Source organism: Pleurodeles waltl, chromosome 5 (assembly GCF_031143425.1).
Source record: "Pleurodeles waltl isolate 20211129_DDA chromosome 5, aPleWal1.hap1.20221129, whole genome shotgun sequence".
In the NCBI taxonomy this organism is placed as follows: domain Eukaryota; kingdom Metazoa; phylum Chordata; class Amphibia; order Caudata; family Salamandridae; genus Pleurodeles; species Pleurodeles waltl.
This window is the reverse complement of record NC_090444.1, coordinates 920,757,817-920,768,142: the sequence shown is the minus strand read 5'-3', so window position 1 is coordinate 920,768,142 and position 10,326 is coordinate 920,757,817.

The following is a 10,326-nucleotide window of genomic DNA, read 5'->3' as shown; positions in this document are numbered from 1 at the left end:
TCTCACAATGGGTGGTATACATGTTGGACTACTGTTTTGAGACATGAGATCTGGCACCAACTGATGACCAAGATTTTGAATTTGCCTATTCTGACAAAACTGCTTTATTATATCACATTATTCCATGGTCTGGAGGTCTGGAAATGGACGGTAGACTGGAGATAGTCGCATCTTCCCTCTCCCAGAGTACTTATTTGTGAAATTAAATGAGTTGGAGCATTAATGTCGAGGCCCAATTCCTGGGGATCTGTACGATGCCAATTAAGAGCCCACCTCCAGGCAGCACCAATTCAGATGCTATAATAGCGCTGAAGATTGGTGAGGCCAGGCGGGGGGAAGGGAAAACAGGAAGGGAACAGCTAGGAAGGAGATCTGAAAAGGAATAGATTAAATACAAAAGAGAAACAACAGCAACAAATATTTTTATATTGTTTTCAATTCGTGTACAGAAACACTTCTGCTGAATGATGTGTAAATTCTTAATATGAATTAAACATAGATCATGCCACTTTAAATCAAAATAACTGTGATGACTTATCGCCACTGAAATCCTTCCAAAGAGCATATGCCAGGAGCTCAGAAGGAATACTTTAAGTATATATGTATATCACTCTTTATGTTTAAACAACCAAAATCTCACAATAAAGATACTCTGAATTAGAGTTGTTTCAACATCTTATCTAAAGTGTTAAAAAACATTCAGGCAAAATAACGATAACGTAATTATAACATGCAAATAAAAGCTTCACCAAAATATGAGTTTGTCAAGACATCGACCATGTTTTCTCATAAAATAAACCCAATTCTCTTCAGAGCAAAAACTCACAAATGGAATCAAAATTTGAATAAGTAATGCCAAACAAATACCAATTATTCTCAATGCCGATAAAATTGCCTTTAGTCCAAACCGCTCGTCTCCGAATGTAAATAAAGGAGTGGAAGCATGTGTTCGCAAACCTCTCTCCTCCGACAAAACGGAAGAGCAGAAACAAAGTATCAAAGCCGCTATCCTTGAAGCGAAGTGGAAACAAAGTAACCAAGATGTTCAAAGAAGTCGACGGGGGAAAACTCAGTTGGAACAAACTCACCGGCAGCGAGTCCATCCACTCGGTCAAAGGGAATCCCCTGTCAAAAGGCAGGAGAACAACAGAAGCGTCTCACTCGCAGGAAGGTTTCCAGAATAGTAAGCACTGGAAACCAGGTGTGGCTGGTATTTAGAGCCTAGCCACACCCCAACATGGCCACTACTGAAGGTTTGCTGGGATTTGTAGTCCTGCTAGAAAATACAAGTCCAGAATAAGAAAGGGGGCATTTTAACCACCATTTTGCACTGCTTCCAGGCAGATGTGATTTGCCACAGGGATGGTATAGGAGGTGTGGCCTGCTGCAAGAAAGAAGGTAGCAGGCGTGCATCTTACTATGAGGACTGCCATAAGAGCGCTGTGAGAGGCCATGCCTCCTGGAAATCCTGACAATTAGTCACTATGTCTAGACCAACATATCTGATGATTAAGACCAAAGTCATGTGACAAAACATTACTGACTGGAAATAAATGACACCGATTATACACCAAAACTGTCTACTACTCAAGGTCCAGCTATGATACCCATGGTTGTCTAGACATATGTCTACTACACATATGTGCACATAACGCACCTATTTGCTCCTCTTGTGCCCCTTCATATTGTGAAATATATGCCAACCGCCAAAAACCCCATCACTAGTGGGGTACAGTGCCCAGCGGTTCTATGGCATCTCTGACCAGCAAAGGACTACACTTATGACTGTGTAGGACAGTGGTCTCCAAACTTGTTAATGCTACCCCTCCCCCCACCCCCAGTTCAAAAACAAAATCACTGGACCCACTTTCAGAATTTTTCACTATTATTTTATAAAGATGGCAATGTTCAAATATGTCTAGACCTATTTAAACATCGCAGTTACGTACTGTAACCTTTTTAAAAAGGCAATAAAGTGCTTCTGCTTAAAACAAAGGCCTGTCATCTGTGTAATGCTTCTTTTGGCCAGAGTCTGGCGCCCCCTTGGGACCACCTGAGGCCCCCTTATGGGGGCCTGCCACCCAGTCTGAAGACCTCTGGTGTAGGAGAATCTACATATCAAGGGAGCTTTATATCTGTTGAGATGTTACTAGACATTGATAGATGTTGTGACACATTTGAAAAGTCAGCAAAACTGTAATTTCGCCTGACAAAATGGCAGATACCTGGCCTCGTTCGTTGGAAAATAACTCACCTGCCTCCTGAAACTGCTGCTGTGTGCCGCCTCTGGGAGCAATCATGCCAGGCCAAGCAGGTGAAAGGGCCCCTGCCTTCTCTCCAGAGGAGCTGGAGAAACTTGTTGAAGAGGTCCTTCCACTGTATGATCAGCTCTATGAATCACCAGAGGAACCGGTAACTATCTCACATACATATTTGACTATGATCAAAACCATCCTTTCCTTTCTCACAGGCTAAAATGTGTATCTGAGTCCCATTTGGGTGCCTGTTGTCACAATCAGTGGTCCATACAGAGGATGTACAGGTCGTGGATTATAGACGCCGGAACTCTGAGTATTTCAAATGACCATTGTGTTTTGCGATGTGGGATAAGCCCTAGTTCCTCCTTCTGTTGCATAAACGTATCTATGCAAGTAAACTTTATAGCCAAAAAATGACTTGTCTGATGATGATAAATAACACAGTAAATGTATTTGCATTACAGCATGAGCTGTGTATGTATACTGTTTGTCAGTTGAGGATGTGTGCTAGCAAAGTGTAAAGAACCAGAAATCACTCAGCCCAGATCAGGGCTTGGCAAACTGTCGTATGAGACCCATGTAAAAGTCACTGATCCCTTCAGAGTGCCACTCAGCCCTGATCTTTACATATTGGATGGCCACAGGATATACTGCCATGAATGGAAGTGATGGTACTGTACTGTTCATGTAGGTGCTGTATCGTCTGCCTACAGAGAGAAAGGCTGGTCACGCCTTTTCACAATGTGGGACATAGCCCAGGCTGGTGCACAGTTCCTGTGGCTATGCATCAGAGGCACTGGGCCCACTCCCTGTAGAACGTCTGATCATTGGATATGGCCAAAATTAGTATTCTGAAGCAAGATTTGGCCTGCATGCTTTTACACTGACTGCATTAGGAATTGGGACTGTGGTAACTACCCGACCTGGTACTTATTTCCATTGACCCTCATTGTCAATGTGTGTTATTGCCTGGTGACAAGCCCCTTATTCCCATGGGTCTGTTGTCACCTTTCCCGAAGTCTTGTCTGTACAATACAGGCCTATTGCATAAGTGAAAAACAGTGCAGATACTTGGTTGATGCAGGGGAAATCGTGACATGTGAATCACTAGCTTTTTTATATGAAACCAATCAGACCAAACATATCTTGATATGTTGAATGTCATCCCAGTAAGAGTGCCACATATGGTAAGAGGTGTTTCCTGTGATACCAGTACATACCACACAGACCTACTCAGAATTGGGACAAGATTCCATTATGTAGATCACATTTCAACACATCCACAGAGAAGATTATTTCAGTGACACCCACTCCAGCCCTTTCATTGTCACCTAAGTCTTACGGTGTAGTCTGTACCATGGTAGTTGCCTATATGGTCCATATAGAGCAAGTCAATGTGCCTGGATATAAAAGTGTCTGTACAGTTATGCACAAGTAGTTTACCCTTCAGAAGGTCACAGTGGTGTGTTTTGTTTCCCAGTGGCTCATATCATTGTACATGTTGCTGGACCTTGGACTACAATGTGTCATTGGGCTTGCTTAGTCAGTGTAGGCCATGACCAGGTTTGTGAATAGTCACCAGATGACCCCAAAAGTGTGCATTTATGTCCTTGTATTTATCAACATGTGTGCTTTACACATGTTGTGTGTTAAAATTTAACAAAATGCTTGTGCTAGGTGTTTCAGAAAAGTGTGTTACACAACCAGTTACTCTAAAAACAGTGCAATTGTGACCTCTTCATTAGTCTATTCTATCCATACAGGTCAACACCCATCAAAAGCATGGTATTTGGAGAGCCATCGCCTGGAAGGTGCGTACCCTGGGGGTCGATCACCGGTGGAGTGTCCACTGTCGAAAAAGGTGGGAGGAACCGAGATGCTGGGCCCGGAAGATGCCAAAAATCCAGCTGAGGCTGTCCTCCCAAGTTGGGCGGGGTGCATGCTGTACCCTGGCCACCCTGATGGCGCTTACTGGCGGTGGCCTACCTGAGCTTGATGGGGGAAGTAGAGCAACTACAAGGGGGTGACTCCTGGGCAGATTCAAACCTGCTACATTGCCTGGTTGATGAGTTAGAGGCCACCATCTCCCCATGAATATTGGAGATGGAAGTGTGCAATACACAAGATGAGTTATTATTTGTGTAGGTATGGTAGTTGGTGCATGGTGATGTGCCTTGATTCTTGTCCTGGTGACCAGGGAAACAGCAAGTACAGTCCACTATTAATATACTCTCTTGAGCAGACACATGGCTGAGTGCAGTGGTCAATCATCTCATGTTGTTTCATGTTGTGGACGTTATTTGTACCCAACAGTCCACTTGTTTTCAGTGTGTCAGCCCCAACAACAAACAACATGAGGTAATAGATCACTGTACTCAGCCATGTGGCTGCTCAAGAAAGTATATTGGCATTTATACCCAACAGGCCTCTTGTCTTCACTGTGTCAAGTGTGCGGGTGCCTCACTACTGTCTCTCATGTGGTGGTGGCCATCATGCATGTGACATAGTGCACATAGTCCTTATAGTCCTTTGTGTGCAGTCACTGAGCAATAGTTTCCCCTGGTAAGTAGGGACTGTAAAGTTTAAATGATTTGGGTAACATCACCATTGGCATAAGTATATGTGCCTGTGTGTTAGCAAGGGCAAATAGCGTGTTTTGCACTTGCATTTGTACCTTGGACTTCACTTTTGTAGTATTAGTTCCACTACTGTTCAATACATTATCTACCTGTCTTCATGGGATGATCTCTGGTTTCATTACATATGTGTGCATGCCAAAATTTCTTATTAAATAGTTTCATATGATGGGTACACACTTCATGTGGTACCAGAGACAGGAGTGTGTCAACATTGTTGGGTCACACATACCCTAACCTATTACTCCATGTCATTTATCATGAAACACTGCAGAAGCAACGAAGGACATGATAGATAGACCTCCAGTACTTACTCACAATATGCATTTCCATGCCATTGATGTTGAATCATTTGGCTAAGTGCTTTGCACATGTCAGTTGTTGAATGTTCATTACCTAACTGTTGACATGCATCAGGGAGTGACATGCAAAAGTGCTGGAATCATGTGTGAGTGTTTACACTCAGTAATCCAATGGAATCTGTATTTCCATGGCATTAGGGTCCAGAGATGTGCCTTCCCATTCAGAGACATGCGAAAGGCCCTCTTCAGATTTTGGAGATTCCCTGAGCCACAACAACATTCAGTCGACTATTGCCTTTTAGTAATAAAATGTTAAAAGGGTGTTCTTAGCAGTTTCAATTGAAACAGGTGATTTCCCTAGGCTGATTCATTCTGCTGTGGATATTTGTCGACAAATCTCCCAGATGTTTTGACCAGACTGTCTCCATTGCACTATTCTGTGCAAGATGTGTTATCTAGCAAAGCAACATTAGTACAACTTCCATTACACTATTTTCACAATGTATCTATTGTGAAATTACCATTGGTGGGCTTTTTACAGTGTGACATGGGTGTTTCCATTTCACCTTCTTCGGGCTATCGTACTTCTTACTGCAACATGGCTGAATTATTTGGAATTTGTGAGAATGTCCTTGGCATTGCCATTATATCTGATGCCAACAGGTTAGTAAAGAGTGCTACTAGAGCCAAACCATTCTAGGTGACAAGGTCTCCTATTTGATCCATGGGCATTGTGACTGGGCCATTTCACTCATGCAACTGAAGTTGTCTGTAATTATGATTTTCCTGTGTGTAAATGTTTACAGTTCATGTAGCATGCATGCATGTGGTGTTGGAGGCACTTCGGAGGACCTTGTGACTGTGGGCTACTGTACATTATGGTAATGGTTTGTAATCAAAGCTCTTTTTCAAGTGTTTTAATACACATGGCTGACCCTATTTGTCTTAGTCATTTCAGCTTCATCACAGGCAAGTGGAAGAGGCAGGGCCAAGATCAGTGGGGAAGCAGCTGGCCACAGTACATCCGGTCACAAGACATCAGACAAGGAGGAACCCAGAGGCTGAGGGGAAACCTGCTCCACATCATCATCTTCTGAGTCGACTGCCAGTGGACACTCCCTAGTGTTGGCGGAACACTGAGGAGCTGCACCTGCTCCATCCTTGTCCACTACCCCTAGTTCCATCTCCACCCTCCCTGTTGATCCCCACTCAGTTGGCTGGGCCAGGTCCCCCTAGGTAGTAGTTGCCTCCTTCGTGCCAGGCACCTCCACCCTCTCCCCTCTTACCCCTGCTGCCCTGAGGGAGGAGGCTATTGACCTCCTGAGGAGCATCTCTGTGGGTCTGACTGCCATTCTGAATGCCATCCAGGTGCAGGACACCCAGCTCCAACAGATTGTTGCTTCTTGGAAGGCATTCACAGTGCTATGGCTAACCTACAGAGATATTTTCAGGCTCTGGCCTCCTCCCTCACGGCAGCCTTCTACCACCCACAGGCCTGACCCTACCACCTTCCTCTTCCCCATCCAATTTCCCTATGCCCATATCTGTCCAAAGCACACTCGCACAAATGCATACACACACCTCAACAGCCACAAGCAGCACACATAAACACAATCACACCAAGACACACAAACACACAAGCACTCAACAGTCACTCACCCCACTTACAACCACCACCACATCTACCATACCTCAAACACCACCACAACACCTACAGACACAACCACTACATCCATCATACCCCCAGACCCCACACCACCACCCACAGATACAGCCACCACATCCACAATACTACCAGACACCACCCCAACACCCAGAGGCACACCCACCACACCTACAGACACAACCTCCCCCCACACAGGCACATTCATCACTTCCACCATACCCATCACATCACAGCTGAACCAAGAGACAAACGCCCACACACGCAACGGACACCAACTAAACACAAACATACTTCAGACACGCACCAGCACCACGCAAAGGAACATCTGACACAAGCACTTCTCAAACTCCTAATCCCTAATTCCTCCTATACAGCCGCCCCATTTTCCCAAAGAACCTTTTATGATTGCCCTTGCCCATACCCCTGTGGAACCCACTCCCCTCCCAAAGCAAAAAGGACCCCGACCATAACCCAACCCATGCCTTCCAAGCCCTCCCCTGTGACAGCTGCCCACCACCACCTGACCCCACTATACCCCACTCAAAAGCAGGAAGAAGTTGACTTCGCCTAAAGTGAAGCCCAGCCCTCCCAAGACCAAACCCACTCATTCAAAACCCTACCCTACCCCACCCACAGGTGATCATTGAGGTGTCTGGAAAACCTACTAAATGCCCCTTCCTTTGGAGGTTTCTGTGGCAGGGATCTGTGAGGCAAGTTGTGGGCACAGCAGTGTGCTCTACACAGCTCTTAACAAGGACTAGCCATTGGCCTCTTCTCCATTTTTGGAAGCTTGTAAACAAAGTTCACCTGTATGCTTTAATCTTGCCATTACTTTTCTACCTTTTTGATGTTCATGAATAATTTGTGAGGTATGACTATAGTTGTATTTGTTTCACCCTGATTGATGATTCATTTGCTGAGGTTGGTAATATCTGACTTTGGAACCAATGCTAGAGTCACCCAGGACAAGGGGAAATGTTCTATGGGTGAATGTGTGGGATGTGATCCAATTGTGGTGGCAATGCATTGGGTGTTGTTTCAAATGGTAAGTATTTCTAATTGGCTTGTCCACTGTTGACATCTATTGGGTTATATTCCCCCCCTGATGTAGATATGACATTTGCTTAGTGTGTACAAGCTAGAGGTTTGTTTGTTCTCACATGGAAGGTGTTCAATTGTGCTACCTTCCAGTACAATTGAATGAACACACGTTATCTAAATGTGAGACCCATGCTGTTACTGGTATATTTGCTTTCCAGACTTGCACTTACACATTTGCCACATCGCATGACACTTGTTTATACTATTGGGTATCCCTGATATTCATCAGGCCACATTCCTGTGCAAATAATTCTGTTTGAGGCATATCCAAAGTGAAATGTGTCCCAGGCCAGCAGCCTTCCTGGGGTCTCCCTGATGCCTCCATACCTGTTCTACAGTGATTATTTACATTGTGTGCTCAGGATGTTTGTGCACAGATTATTATGCATCCCATTTACCTTACATTCTTTTGCAAGGTGGGTGGTATATGTCTGTCCATTACAAGGATTTTGCAGTGAAGGTGTGTTTGGGTTTAGTGACACATCCATACAGATGTATGTGTTCTGTCATGACAGGCCATGGCATGTGTACAACGGGAGGGTGTCACTTCAGTTTGCACGGCTGAAATTGATGTGTATTTGCTGTTGTGTGACACCATGTTATGAACATATCACTATCCCTGAAACTGGATGTGCACACATACCAAGTTAAGTAGAGTGTGGCGGTGACCTGGCCAAAGAGGGTGCCATGGGGTTGTGTTGGGACATATGTTGTGTACAACTTCAAACAGGGGCACATATGATACATGTGGGTCACGGAACACAGCCCACATACCAGGTCAATGGCGTCCCGACAAGTTACTGTGGAGTTGGCGGTAATGGGTAGGAGTTTGACTTACCATTGGCTGCATCTACAACAACCTTGATTTTGTGCGCCATCGAGCAGCACAAACAGCAACAGGACGTGTAGGATTGGCTCCATGGCAGTACCAGATGTATATGGCTGCCTACAGGTGAGTTTCGACCTTATATCCCTCCGTTTCCGCCAGCTCAAATGTGGTGGTTGGACCACCATGGTCACGTCAGTGGGAAGCAACATCTCGATCGGGAAGGCTGTTGTACTGGCTGTCCACCCCCTGACAGACGCATTGGCCTACCTCGCCAACACCGCAATCTAGATGTGCTGGTGGTGTAGGCCGGACCACGGCGGTCTTTCGTCTATGTAACATCATGTATCATAATTTGATGTTCAGATCATTAACACTGTGGTGGTCAACCACCGCCATGGCAGTCCCTGGACCATCAAACTTGTAATCATCCCCATAGTGTCTAACACGTCACAGCATTGCTACACACCCACATTCAAAAGGAACTCAAACACATGTGCAGCTTTATTTGCTGCTGGTCACATATATCGTTGGCAGGTGGTGTGTCTGTGATCTTGCATGCCTGCAAACTGGATTCTAAACAGCTCATGCAGCAAACATGCCTTACATTTACAGCCCACAAAGGGCACAAAGGGCTGTTCCTTGCTAACAACTTCAAGTAGCACTTGCTTACAGCTGGTACAGAGGTCAAAGTGTCTCACATCGCTTTTCAGTCAATCTTAGTATTAAGCATCCAAACCAATTCTCTTCTGATGTCCCACGTTTCTTGCATATTCCACAGTCCAGTTTGATAATCCTTCACCAGCTTTAAGCCCTGCTTTTCATCTTCACTAATGCACAGGCATAGTTGGCGTTCGTAATGTTCATGTTCCTCGGTATTGTTCTTCTTCGTTCCATCACAGGTTCACCACTCATCGCCATTGAAAAGACAAGCCTTCATTTCAGTAAAACCTTAAATATGTTTAAATATATGCATTAATTACAGAAAAGCCCAACCAATAACTGCCCTTGGCTTTAACATTCTTTCTATTCTTCCAGAGTCTTATTAAATAAACGTATATGGCATTAGATACCTTCCAACTTTAGAGCCATTCTGTGCCAACGCATTGGAATAATAATGTATATGGCCGTGATATAGAAAACAGTTGACCTAGCAATCAGGAGGAAAACTAAGCAACTTTGAAGTGTGGTAAGTATGCCTCTGCTAGCGTTGTGATGGATTTTCTTTACTCTTTCACCATAGAGCTGCCCTTTTTGCAGTGGCCAAGCTGTATACAGGAGGTAAATACAGGGATTGTAATGGAAGGAGCAGAAATTTCAGTGAATCAGCTTCTGGTTTATAAGATGGTGTATGGAACTTCCACTGTTATTGACTGTAGAGAATCTGCAGTCACCATGCGCCGACATCTGTTATCAAGGTTAACTGTGTTGCAGGCCTCATGGGAGTGGATAAGTGTACTAAAGTGCCTCTTTTGAGATGGTCATTCCCCCCCAACTTTTTGCCTGGTTTCTGGTGTAATTTTGACTGACAGTGCAC